The sequence below is a fragment of the Ursus arctos genome, unplaced genomic scaffold, assembly GCF_023065955.2.
Source record: "Ursus arctos isolate Adak ecotype North America unplaced genomic scaffold, UrsArc2.0 scaffold_3, whole genome shotgun sequence".
Taxonomy (NCBI): domain Eukaryota; kingdom Metazoa; phylum Chordata; class Mammalia; order Carnivora; family Ursidae; genus Ursus; species Ursus arctos.
The window spans coordinates 53811356-53823455 of NW_026622985.1; the positions used below are offsets into that span (position 1 = coordinate 53811356).

Sequence of the window (12100 nt, forward strand, 5' to 3'; positions counted from 1 at the left end):
CCCACCCCCAGGCATTTTTTCAGGACTTCTTGATTCCATATGCTGCCTACAGCCTCACATTATCTTGCAAGCCTCTCCGTGCCTTTCCACGCCCAGGAAACCTACCTATTTTTCTCTCCCTCTATTAATCAGAGCACTTCCATTCTCTTTGAGCCTTATCACCAGACTCAGCTCCAGTCCTCACCTTGGCAAATCCAAATCACACCCAGTATTCAATGGTGGAAGAAAAATAGGGTAATCGCAATAAAAATATTTCATTTAGGAAAGGGAAAAAATAAAACAACATACAGTGGCCACTATTGAAAACTGGTGCTATCTCATGCGGGACAAGAATAGCCCGTCCTGGCTGCCCTGCCAGTGGAGTGCGCCATGGGAGCAGTCGGTTTGGCCACCCCCAGCTCTGCTCTCTGGAAGGCCCTCTCCTGTACACTGCCCACCATGGGAGCGGATCTTAGAGAAGAGGTTCTGGAACCTTCCAAAGGCTGCATTCACTCCTGTGGCAGCCCACCTTGTGCGTGTGGGGGTTTGGGACCGCTCATCTTACGGTCTGAGCAATTACAAGCATTTGAATGCCAAGCTCAGGTTTCTTTGGCAATTCAAGTTGCTTCGAGCTATCTATCCATTATCTTAGCTAATAATAATCGGAGCGTCTAAAACAGTTGCTGATGTTCAGGCACTCTTCTGAACTCCTTACATGTATTATTTTTTTTAAGACTTATTTATTAATTTTAGAGAGGGGGAGGGGCAGAGGGCGAGGGATAAAGAATCTCAAGCAGACTCTGCTGCTGAGGGCAGAGCCCGACGTGGGGCTCAATCCCATGACCCTGAGATCACAACCTGAGCACAAACTGAGTTGGACGCTCATCCAGCTTGGCCACCTAGGTGCCTCTTAAGGCTTGAGCTTTGATAGGAATATAGTTTAAATCTCAAGATAAAATAGGCACACTGGCCATGAACGACTGAATTACACGGCATTAACCAACACCTCTAAAACCTCTGTGGCTGATAACTACTAAGATTTATTTCTTCCTCATGTTTCATGACCCTCGGTGGTCCGCAGGGATACTTCCAAACATCCTCCATGCTCGGGAATCCAGGCTGATAGAGAAGCCGGCATCTTGAACATTGTTGGTTGCTATGTGCGGGCAAGGAATGTTCTGGAAAATCTTGCACCAGCATTAAGTGCTCAACACTACTCAAAATTTATTGGCCAGAATAGGTAGATCACGTGGCTCCACCTAATCACAGGGGCCATAAAATTCAATTCTAACATATGTCTGGAAGGCAAAGAGCTGCAAATTTTGGGTGAGTTACCAATGCCTACAAGGCTAAAGTTTGTCACCACATTGCAGGGCTTACCAACTTTCTAGCCAGGAGAATGGGAAGCCTCAGCACTCCATCTTCCATCCTGACTTAACCAGGTTCATCCTTTAGGTTTAATCCCTTGTGACTCCCCACCTCTAGGTGTCAGTATCTGCAGTATTCAGAATTCATTTGATTGCAAGTAACGGAAAAGTATTGCAAGTTGGCTTTTGAAAATATGGGATTTTTTTTTTTACACTATTAAGAAATGTAAAGCTGTGTTGCACTTTGGACATATCTGGAGCCAGCAGTTCAAATGATATCTCTATGATGCTTTCTCCAATTTTTTTTTTTTTTGGCTTTGCTTTTCTTTATATTGGTTTCTTTCCCAAGAAGGATTTTTTATAGGGTGACCGAAAAAGGCAACCACAGCCCTAGGCTTACATACTATCAGTTTTGCAATCCTCGAGGAGAGTGTGCACTGATTTTCCAGAAGCATTGGCAAGAGTCACTGGTCCAGCTTAGGACACATACACATCACCTACCTTCGGCCAAGGAAATATGGTACTCTGATTGGCATTTCTGAGTCTCATGCCCAACCCCAACCCTAGAAGGAGATGAGTTCCACCAGGACCTTATAGGCCAAGAAGAGGGGAAGAATAGCTGCTGAGAGAAAAAAAAATACATGACAGGTAAAAACAATAGATATTCACTACAATTATTTGCCATTCATATCCCCATTTTCTGGTTGAAGAAACTGAGACTTGCTACAATTAGATGTTATGTGCATCGCTCTTTTATGGTGAGGATATTGAGACTTTACAAGATTAAGTAGCAGGTCTTAGATCATGCAGTGGTATTCATGCAGTGAGTTCAAACTCATCTGGTTACAAATGACATTTGATTATTTGCTGTGCTCGGTTGCCTGCTATGCATTCCTATTACTAATCTAATAAGAAATGTATGACAAAAATGTAGCATGAGCTTTTGAATGTTTAAGGAAAAAAATTAGATCTACAGTATTTCTTAATATTATTTAGAAAATGTTGATGAAAAACAGGACTACATAATATGATAGGAATCCCCAAGCTATCTAAATCTTTCTACAAATAGAAAAAAAACCAACGATTTTTTTAAGTTCATGATCTCCTTTAGAAAAATTAAATGGTGAAAATGAGTTAATTGATAAATACAAATTCCTTTTCAGAAAGGACACAGATTTAATATAAAATAATTGCTTCTTTATGACTGATTTATCTTAAGCCTGACTGCATTTAAATTATATCTTGCCCTTATTCAGACCTTATCTAGGGAAATAAATGAACCTTTCATTCTGGAAGGAGATAGAATGGAGAATGCCCCATGAGGAGACAAAGAAGAAATAGTCTGAGTTCTTAAAAGATGGATTGAGATCCTTTTCTTCCCTCCTGGTTGGTGAGGAAGACATACATATCCCACTGCAATAAATCGTGAGTCACTTATAAAACAGTCCCTTATAATGTAGATCTATTAGGAATGCCTCCCCTATCCCCCAGAGCCCACCACGGCTGTCTTGTCCATTCTGAGCCTCCTCTGGAAGGCTGATGAGCAGTTATCTCCCCCAGGGCCCATGGAGACACCATTGTGGTTGTTGTCTGTTGAGACAGGGTGCAGCTTGCTCAGCTCCTAAGACTCCATTCTCCTGCTGAGTATTTTCCTTTGAAGTAAAATATGTGACATTCTAGACTTTGGGCCCTTCTCCCCAGGAAAATGGAAAGCAAACACTGAGACAGTCGCTCAAATCCTTCAAGGCCAAATAGCTCCAACTGAGGCAGAAAGGATGGGGAGGGATGGGGGAGGTGCAGAATATCTGTTATTCTAGCTCTCTGCTTGAACAGTCCAAAGTTACAGGACAATTGCTGATGCACCACTTTGTATATATCGACCTAGACAAGTTTATATTTTCAATTAGATGGGCTCACTTATCTCATACAATTACATTGTACAAAATAGAGGCAAGACAGGCAGCATTATCAAATCTGGGGACCACTTGGGTTAAGTCTCTTTCCTTCCCTTTGTGAAAAGCTGAGTGTTTACAAATATGCCGCTCGGGGCTAGGTCTCAGAAGGGCTGTAGATGGCACACCCGAGGCTGGGCAAGTAGTTGTTGTAACCAACATGGCATCCACTGGTGACCTTGATGAGAGTCTTTCCCACAGGTTGGTGGGGGTGAAATCCTGGTTGGAGGGGATTTGAAAGAAAATGAGAGGAGCTGAAATGAACACTGACAGTAGACACATCTCTTTCAAGGACTTTTGCTGTAACTAGGAGCAGAGAAATCTGACCATAGCTTGAGGGTGATATGAGATGAAGAAAGTGTTCTTTGCTTTGTTTTATAGTGAATGAGATTGTGGTAGGGTTGTATGCTGATGGGAACAATCCAGTATAGAGAGAGAGAGGCTGATCCTTGAGTAAAAAGAGGAGATTGCTATGCTGCATCCTTAAGTAGAAAGAAGGAGTAACACCTAGTACACAGGTGAAGAGATCAACCTTGGACAGTTCACTCATCCTAGCCAGAGGGCACATGGCACCCACAGTATAAGTGTGAGGAGATGGAAGAACATGGTAATAGTAACTAGTGAATGTTTTCTTCAGATTACTTCAGTTTATTAGTGAAATAGAAAGTAAGGTATTTGGCTGAGATGAGGATGGGGGGGACATTGGAATTTGAGGAGGGAGGAAAAAATATGAAATAGTCATGAGGTTGAATGTCAGAATGAATGACCTAAATGAACAATCCAAAGAAGCCTGTTTCTGGATTGTTAAGTGATAAACTTAAACATGACCCCACAGATTAAGACTGTCAGTGCAGACTTTGAATTCTGATTGGACTTGTCATGTGGTGATGAAATAATGCCTGATGCACAGTGGGGGGAGGTCAACAGGAGGTGGGTTTAACCTTACAGTCTTTCAAATACTAAATAGTCTATAAAACAAAAATATTCTCAATTAAATAAAATAAAGACAGTCTCCCTAAACAAAGATATACCTGAAATAGTACTCTTTGGGAGATGCATTAAAGAAAAAAAAACATTTCAAGGGCTTGAGGAAAAATCATTGCAAGTTGAGAAACCGAAAGATAACGCAGCTTCCAAAGGAAGAAACATAATCTAACTCAGAAAGTTGTTTAAATGCTGGGAGACAAAGCCCATCAAGAATGCTTTTACAGTATAATTTTGGAAGTGCAGAAGGCATTAATATTTAAAGCAACATTTATAAATAAACTTTAAACAAAGTTTTTTGACCCAACTTGCACACTCCCCTAGGATGGCGTTCGGGTGATGTATACTCCCTGAATTTGCACACCAAATGTTGTGTATATGAGTACATGCATATTTCTGGAAGTGAGCACGTAACTGCCACCAAATTCTCAAAATAGAGTCTGATTCCAAAAGACTGACTTCCCCCAAAAAAGGGAGTGGTCTACATCAGAAAACTTGCAATACAGGTGAATATTTCACCTCAGAAAATTTATGAAATGAAGATTTAGAAACAGTTTGGAATGGTAGGAAATACAATGTACTAGGAATCAAGAGTTTGGATTCTAGACTTGCACCTAATGGGCTGTCTGATTAATGGATGAGTTTCCTCATTGGTCAGGACATCAGCTTCCTCCTCCACAAGAGAAGGGAGCTAGAATACACTACCGCTAAGATCTCTTCCAGTTACAACATGGTAGGATTCCATGGATATATGCCACACTGCATGATTTTTGTTAACAAAAATAAGGACTGTCTTTATCTAAAATAAAGACTCTGGAAGAGCTTTGTGGCTCCTCCTGGATCCTCCTCTTCTTCTCCCAGTAAGTCAAAATGACAAACTACTAACTAAAAAGACATAACAAGGTACTATCTAGAGGATACCTTGGCTGAGATGGTAGTACTGACAATGAAGACACATCACCCTCTCAGATGCTGACCAAGAATTGATTTCTAAATATTTACATCTGACATAACAAAATGACGGAGGGGGTTTATTTTTCTAAGATTAAGGAAAGGTGAAGAGGCTGTGAATAAGAGTGTTTCCACAGGAGAAACATTTGAATTCCTCCTAATCCTAAGGCTTCTCCATAGAGTATATATTATAGCGGTGAATTTGATGATGGTGCATGGGTCTCTGTAAATCTCCACTGGGTCATCTGTTCCTACCATCTTAAAGCACACCTCGGGGGTGCCTGGGTGGCTCAGTCATTAAGCGTCTGCCTTCAGCTCAGGTCATGATCCCGGGGTCCTGGAATCGAGCCCTGCATTGGGCTCCCCACTCAGCGGGAAGCCTGCTTCTCCCTCTCCCACTCCCCCTGCTTGTGTTCCCTCTCTTGCTGTGTCTCTCTCTGTCAAATAAATAAAATCTTTAAAAATAAATAAATAAAGCACACCTCAGTTACTATGGAAGCCAGCCTCAAAGGTGGCCCCCAATGATCCTTGCTTCCTCATATTCATACCTTTATGTAAGCCCCTCCCATAATGCGTCAGGGTTTGATTTTGTGACCAATAGAATACAGTAGGCTAGTTCATAAAGTAATTGCAGTTTTTGCTTCGGTCTTTTGGATGACTCCCACTGAAGGAAGCCACCTGCCAAGTCAGGCAGCTCTATGGAGACACCCATAGAGGAAGGGGAAGAAGCAAGATGTCCTGCCAATAGCCAGCACCAATTCACTAGTAATGTGAATAAGCCACTATCAAAGCAGATCCTCCAGCCCCAGTCAAGCCTTCAGATGACTGCAACCCCAACTGACATCTTCGTGATGTCCTGTATCTCATCAGAGACTCCAAGCCAAACCTTATCGTACATGACAATTAATATAGTTCAAGGTATAGTCCTCTGTGTTCCTATGTTTCTGAATGAACAATGCTACTCCAGACCATCCAGAAACTTCCCAAAATGTGTGGTGAGAATAATATTTCTGACATATTAAACTAATGTATTAATTCCTGATAATCCCTAATTCCTAGTTGCCCCAACACCCCCTCCCACCCCAATTAAAACAAAAAAATCAATCACTTCATGGAAAAAGTAGAATCACTAAAGAACAGGCAAGCCATTGCTCAACTTGGAGTTTCCAAAAATATTTTTTTAAGTTTATAGGCACATGATAATCTGAAGGCATGTGCCAAAATGGTATATTGTTGCAGGCAACAGAAACTGAATCTAAATAAGCTAAAAATAAATTTATAGGAGGGATATCTGGGAGCTGATAACATCCAGAGGCCGACTGAAGGAACAGATTCAGAAATCAGGCAAGAATCAGAGTTATCCAGGAACTTCGCATCTTTGCATGACCTAGGAGCCAGGAGTCTGCAAGAGCAGATTGGGTATCTGATCTCTCAGCTTTCATCAAACTCGTACCATGGCAGAACCTTGGAGCACCTGGTCAAGAAAGGGGAAGGAGATTCTGACGTTAAGCAGCAAGGCAAAAAAATAATTGTCAGTAGATACCCACCCTTTTTATTTTTGCAGGAGCCAAACTTTGTTGTGAGAAGGAACAAAGAATGTTCTCCTAACTCCCAAAGCTGGTTCTTTACATATCATGGGCCAAGCCTGGTGGCATCTGATCATCAAGTTTCCTTGTCTAAATCAGGGACCGTGGAGGGAGGATTGTATCTATCAGGGAAGGAGAAAGAAAAAGGCTCATATGAATGAGGGAAAAGGGGAGGGGCAGCCTCTGAGAAAAGAAGACAACCAGGAGACCAGATTGGTGTTCTCCCTTCTCTATTCCTGTACCTAGAGGACTGGAACTTCAGCAGAGGACCCTAAGGTAGGCTTAAGGTCCTTCCAGATTAGGAAGCTATATTCGTCCTTTTCCTCCAGAATAGAGCCCTCCAGCTGGGTTCTCAGTAGGAACCACCAGCAGGCCTCAGAGAACCAGGAGAGGTAGGAGATGAGGGAACCATCAGGCTATGAAGAGCACCTGGCCACAGGTAGATACACCAGCTTCGGTCATCAAGTAACAGATTCAGCAAGTCCAAGAGAATCTCCCGATGCCAGGAGGATGCATGGGCTTCCCTTGCAACTATCCAAGACAACTCCTTGTGTGAGAGGAGGTAGGGAAAACCCTTGAGAGGAGGGAATGTATCCCCAAAGAGGCCATTATTATTATCAGAAGAGAATGTTGTAGCTTGAATTGAGAAGATTGAGTGTTTTCCATCATTAGCAGGAATGGAGCCTCATAAGTAAAAATATCTCTCCATTGAAGGCGCCCCCATGTCACAACTTTTGGTCTTATCTCTATGATGCTCTGAGCTTCTGCTCCTTTGCCTCAACTGACCCTAGCTCTCAACGCTCCAGATCTTTCCAGTGGGAGCTGGAGAAGGAAAAGGACTGTGAAGGGATCTTACTTTGAAAGCTACTGCAGTGAGTAGTCCAGGTGTGATATGTCACTGCCTTCATTATGACCTCATCTGAGGCCATAGCCAAAAAGTAACCAATCAGCAAATGTGGCTGAGTCTTCACGACAGCCACTGGGTCCTTTGCACCAACCTTCTGAGCCAAGCCCAGGCTCTGCTGTTCACACACTGGCTAACCCTGGGCAAACCCCCTCACAGTCTTGGCCTTGGCTTCCTCATTTTAAAAATAGGATGGAAGTGATAATGGTGGGGGATGGGTGGAGGATTTTGTTTCTTTTCATTTTTTTTAGTTTCGTTTTCTTTGGTTTTTGATCTGGGCATGAGGCAATGGGGGAGAGGATGGGACCAGATTCGCTTTCCTCAAATGATTATCCAGCCATAAGATTCTAAGGCTTTACGTTACAGCATTTTCTCATGGGAATGCTGTAGCTCCCAGAGACCCCTGCACAATCTATACTTCAACTGATTTGTAAACATAACCTGAAAGATGTTCAGCAGATAGACCAAAGGCAAGAAAGCAATCCCTTAAACTCTAGCAGCTGATGGTCTTCACCAGTAGACCAATGAGGACATTCTTTGGTTCTAAGCATAGTTAACAAAAGCTGTTACCTATAGAAATGAGCACGGATTTCTTTTTAATAACTGGGCCCCCAGTAGCTGGTCTAGTGTAATCTCACAGACCAGAAAGGCCAACAAATTGAACCCTAATTGAGTATCCCACTGGGTGGCCCACCCTGTCAGCGGCACCCTACAATTTAGCAGCTGTAACAATGGCCAGCCAAGCTCGGCACTCAGGTCACAGCCCAATGCAAACAAGCTCATGGACTGTCTAAATCTTCTAAAGAAATAAAGACGAATGAAAATCAGCTGATGCTCAAACTAAAAAACAAACAAAACAAAACAGGAGAAGGAGCAAGATAAAATATTTTATCATTTGTGACTAAACAAAGCCATGTAGGAAAATATTTTTGCTGTATCAATGGCTAGATTTAGTAGTGTGGTGTCTGTTTTAACCTTTTTTTTTTTTTTTTGCCAGTTCTCCCAAAGGTAGTTTTATTTTGCTGAAAAGGCAAAGAAAGGGGTTAGGAAAATTAGCATTAATTAAACTTTATTTCCCTTGGCCACGGGCCACACAGTTCAAATAAAGTGCAGCCTCTAGCCAAGTTCCCTCACAAGCAAAATTCGGAATGCATGGTTTAATTCACATATATTTTTGTTTTTCTGACAAGAAAACAGAGAGAAGAGGGGATAAGGATAGAAAAAGTAAGAAGATGAACAGGAAGTATGTCTTCTGTTTGGCTTCCTTTAATTTTCTGCTTTTAGAGGAAATTAGTGGGAAAGGAGGGGCAGAGCAGGATGCAAAGTTATATTTCAACCATATAAAAACATATGCAAGTATATAAATAAATACCATACATGTCGGTGAACGAAAGCTCCATTCTTCCAGTTAGGTCAAAACCCTTGGCGTTATCTTTGACCCCTACCTCACACATCCCCCTAGACTGCTTTCGAAATGGATCCAGATCCAATTGCTTCTCACCACTTCACCACTACTGCACTGGTCCAAGCCACTGTCATCTCTTCTGCACGATATCGGAATAGCCCCCTAAACTGGTCTCCATGTAGCTCTCCAAGAATTTGTTCCCCACTAAGTCTGATCTGGCTCCCTGTTCCTTCCATGACTTCATCTACTGTTCTCCCCTTCACTCCTTCTGATCTAACCATGAGCTTGTCCTGAAGCATGCTAAGCATCTGTCACCTCAAGCCTTTGACAATTCATGCTCCCTGTGCCCAGAACATTCTTTCCCTGGATTTGTTTCGTGACTTGCTCCCGTATTCTTTCATGGCTCCACTGAAGGCCTCAAGTTACCAGAGAAGTCTTTCCAGAACACTCCATAAAATGGCAAATCTCTCTCTAGTACTCCATAGCTCTCATGCCCAGTTTTATTCATTTTTGTCCATTTTGTCCTTTATTTGCTTATTTATTATCAAAAGTTTCTCCCATTAGAATTTACACTCCTTGAGGTACTGTTTTTTTTTATTATTGCTATATTCCCAATGCCTACAATGGTGCCTGGCATACAGTTGATGTTCAGTAAATATCAGTTGAATAAACAGATGAGTGAACACATAGGAAATGAAGTGAACTAAATAAATAAATAAAATGAACATGTAGGAAAGAAGGTGAGGGAAGGTATGGGAGAGTGCAGAGAAAAAGAAAATACATGACCTCCAGATACGTCTCTTTAAGGTAGTAGTATGGGTAAACATTTCATACTTTTCTTAATTTTCCTAAATGTATAAATATAGATGTATTAATTCTGTAATGAAAATAGTTATCTGAAAACAGTTTTGTCAAATTTAAAATGTAGCTAAGATTTGAGAACAGAAAACAGAAACATAGGTTGGGGTTCTTTTAACTTAATGTTTCACAATTTTAGGAGAATGGACAAGTCAAAGAGTAGGAAGGGTTCTTGAGATAAAAGCCCAACTTGTCTCAATGGTACCATCCCCCACGGAGCTGTCTAAGCCGGACACGCAGGCTCCACACCACCTCACCTTGCATCCCCAGTCAGCAGTGCTGGCCATCCTCTAGGGCTGTCTTCCCTACTTTCCATTCCCACCACCATCATTACCACAAACATCCAGGAGTCATTTTCATTCCTCACTCACATCCCACTCTAAAAGTCAATCAGATCCTCTCAATTTCTCCTCCTGCATCTTTCCTTCATCTATCTCTTCTTGTTCATCCACACCGTCATTGCCTTAGGGCAGGCAGTTCCATATTCAACTCTCTACACCTCATCCCTCCTCCTCAGGCAGCTTCCCCAGCAACCCCCTGTTGGACGGGCGTTCCTAAAACACAAACAATCATCTCATTCTCCGTACATCTAAAATCCCCCAGCTTAGCACACGGAACCCCTTCTGGACCTGACCCTGCCTGACCCTCTATGAGGGTCACTGCCCTTCATTCCAGCCCAACCCACCTCCAGCACTAGTGGCTTTCCAAACTCCGGGGCCATCTCCTGCCTCCATTCCTTGAGCATGCCCATCTATTCTTGGAATGGCAATCCTTGGCCTACTTAATGGACACCTTCCCTTTAAAACTTACCTCTCTTGCCACCTTCATTGGAAAGTTCTCACTGGCCCCCATTGATATAGATGCTATTCCTCTGGGTTTTCAAGGAAACATGTGCTCTGTTTCAGTCAATACTTTATTCATTGGGATCTTACATTAGACTGTTAACCTCCAAAGGGAGGAGCCCATGTCTTAGACTGAATATTCACTTTAACATTTGATTCAGCATTTCATATCTAATAGAAATTTAATAAGTAATTGCGAAAGGAAAGAGACAGGGGAGAGAGGGAAGTCAACTAGGTAATTAGATTGATTAGGACTATACATATGTTGAGAGAAAAATACATAAAATCTTAAGATCGTGTACACTAAGTCTCCTTCTGTGGATGTTTGCAAACCTTGGAGCTGAGATTTTTGAAGCAAATAGCATATGATTGTTAACAACAGACAGGCCATGTGGATTTCAATCTCAGTGGAGCCACTTGGAAGCACATTACTTAGCCAATTTGAACCTCAGTTTCCTTATCTAGTAAATGAGAAGGAGAATGTTGTTTCCTTGATAAAGCTGGTATGAGGTTAAATAGGATAATTCATGTAAAGGGCTCAGCACAGTGCCTGGAAGCTGTAAATGTTCAATAAATGTCATTAGTGATAACGATGATGATAATCATTAGGAAACAAAACACCAAAGGTTTTCAACAGAATAGTGAGAGGAGGTCCAATAATAAAACTATCCAATGTATCAAGCTTCAGTTGCAATCAATGGTATTTCAAAGGCCAGCCCCAAATCAAAAGCATCATATGAGGGCTTGGGGCTGCCAACAGCTGCTCTTTACAGTATACAAGCCAGCAGCACAAGAAAACACAGCGGGCTGTTCCAATTTCTCATGATTTAGCAGCAATCTCAAAGCCGTGTATTCAGAATGGTTCCACAGGATGGCAATGGATGTTATAGGAAATAAATTATTCTGCAATCAAATAAGATCATGAGATTTTGTAAACCAAGCCCAACGATGGTATTTTCTGCAAGGCTTCTCTGAGCATCTCTGAGGAGAGGATAGCAGGATTCGCCCAACATTTTTAATCCTGATGTCCCATGGTTTTCAGATCACTTCCTGAGACTTTTCAAAAATGCCCCAATTTTAGGAAAGTCCAAGGGTCTAGCATTTACCATCCCAGTTCAACTGGGAAAAAGGAAAGGAAGGAAGGCAGAGAAAAGAAAAGACCATAGAGTCTCCAGATAAGAGTATGGGTGAATATTTTATGCTTTTCTCAATTCTCCTAAATGTTTAAAATAGAAGTGTGTCAATTCTGTAATTAAATAACAGATACCATTT

The 12100-nt window shown here is 41.9% G+C and overlaps 1 long non-coding RNA gene across 1 annotated transcript in view; it reads right to left on the bottom strand.

Moving 5' to 3' along the window:
- Positions 1-6326: 6326 nt before the first annotated feature.
- The window catches only part of LOC125281111 (uncharacterized), a 266321-nt gene continuing 260547 nt past the window's right edge, over positions 6327-12100 (bottom strand). The window contains exon 9 of the long non-coding RNA XR_007188179.2: positions 6327-6707. This is a non-coding gene — a long non-coding RNA (uncharacterized LOC125281111). The remainder of the gene's footprint in view (positions 6708-12100) is intronic.